The sequence below is a fragment of the Cariama cristata genome, unplaced genomic scaffold (genome assembly GCF_000690535.1).
Source record: "Cariama cristata isolate BGI_N322 unplaced genomic scaffold, ASM69053v1 scaffold45110, whole genome shotgun sequence".
NCBI classification, from domain to species: Eukaryota; Metazoa; Chordata; class Aves; order Cariamiformes; family Cariamidae; genus Cariama; species Cariama cristata.
In genome coordinates, this window is record NW_009596098.1 from 39253 (window position 1) to 41358 (window position 2106).

The window sequence follows — 2106 nt, forward strand, 5'->3', positions numbered from 1 at the left end:
CAGCAGGAAGCAATATCTCACATGTAGCGGTCAATCAGCGCGCGATGCCTGTCAACAGCTCCAAGAGCCCACTCTCGCCTCACACGTTAACCCTGGGGTGGAAGTGTGGTAAGACGCCCAGTTTGGCCAGGTCTGAGCTGATGCTTGCTGACATGACAGGAGCAAAGTTTGCACTGGGACATCCCTCGGGAGCAAGTATATCTTTGATGAGGTTTTTTAAAAAAATCATCCGATGATCAAAAGAAGAGAAATGATACCGACCCTTTTTCCTCAAGCACCAAAGCATCTCATGACTGCGCCTGCCTTGGCTGCAAGGTAGTCAGGTTGGAGCCAGGGCTTCTTAGCTTGGAGGCTGCACCCAAAGAGAGTATGGGGTTCAGGTGTGTGACCTCTGGGCTCACCAGTCTGCACATCCAATAACCTGGGGCACCTGTCAGTTCCTCTGCACTCCCTTGGGATATGGTGTTCAAGTCTCCGCAAAGATTACTGTTTGCAGTGAACCAAAAAGCCTAGAGGGGTGCAGATGTTACTGCAGTCAGTCCGCTCCCTGGCTGGGTTAAAGAGCTTGTAAGTATCTGCTACTTGCTGTCACTGTAGGACATGAAGGAAATTGAGTGTGATATGATGTGCAGAAGCCCAGGGAGATGACAGCATGGCCAAAACAGACTGTTAAAGCTGAGACTTAAAGGAAAGATCAGTGACAACCAAACTGCAACTAATAACTACCTCTTGGTCACAGTGTCACAGTCTTCTTACAGGAACCCCTGTTGGCTGTAAAGAAGGGACTCAATTCAGTGACCATAAGCTGTCTCTAATACAGATGTTTACATCTCCTGTTAGTGGGAGGTGTAGTCAGTACAGCCAACGAAGAGCAGTGCACCTGATCCAACCCAGGTCAGGCCAAATCTGCTTTAAGAAAAGACATACTGCTTTCCAGACTCTGCTGACCACGTTGATGAAACTCCTTTTGACTATAAGGACAGCATGGGCACATTACTCAGTGGTAGATGCCAATGGTGTATAACTACTCCCACTCCTGACACTTAGAGCAGAGTGATTGGAATCCTAGCCTACATGTCCGTGTTTTGCTGATAGCAGTAGTTTTTGTAGTCTCTGTTTAAAATAAGCCTTGCAAGACTAAGCATGAAATAAAGATGTTCTGAGGTGTGAGACAGTCCTTGCCCAAGAAGTTTCATATGATGTAGTGGTGACTACAACAGCCTCTCGCATGGGTGGCTACTGTGACCATATTGCATTTTCTCCTAATGCCTCATTGCCAGAGTGCCGTTTGTGCTGCTTTGGACAAGAGACCTCCAGAAGTCCCGTCCTAACTTTGTGATTCTGTGACAAAGCTGGACAGAGGCCACAATGCCTCTGCAAAGTGTGCCGGCTTCTTTGCTGTGTAAGCTCCTGTTTCAGACATGTCTTTCATGGTGTGACAAGCAGAAGTCCCATCATGCACAGAGGAAAAAACTGATTGATGCCTGCTCGTATCCCATCAGCATTTTTGCTAAATGCGGAGGCATCCAGAGAGGGCTGCTCGGTGGTGCTTGCCTAGACTGTGTGCGCTGTGTGAAATCCCTGATCTGGAGAGAGGGAGTGCACACAGGTTTACTGTCCTCTCAGAGCCTCTAGCTGTGCTGGTCTTTCCCATGCTCACTACCTTAATTCATGTCTAGAAAGGCAGTTTGTTCCTCTGGAGAGTTTCCATATGTGTGCGTACAAGCTGCTGCGCTCTCTTGGGTGCCGGGAGGATTTCACACACGTAAGGAAATGCAGCTCCCACCGCGGGGTACCCTCAGGTCTGGCAGACTTCTGCACAGACTGTGCCCACTGGCATTGCCAGAAGAGAAAGCTGGGCCTGGGAATGGCCGCCTTCTTCGCAGGAGAACATTTACACAGAGGTGCAGGATGAACTCCTGGCCTTATGGCAGTAAAGAGGAACATCACCTGGGCTGGGATTTTTCCTGAAGTGCCTTTTCAGGTAATCTCCTCTAGCTCACTGATACTGGCACAGTCTGTGGCTTGCTCACTCTCTAGCTCCTGGATTTTGCATATCACCAGCCGCATACTTGTATCACACTTAGAATCATAGAATCATTATGG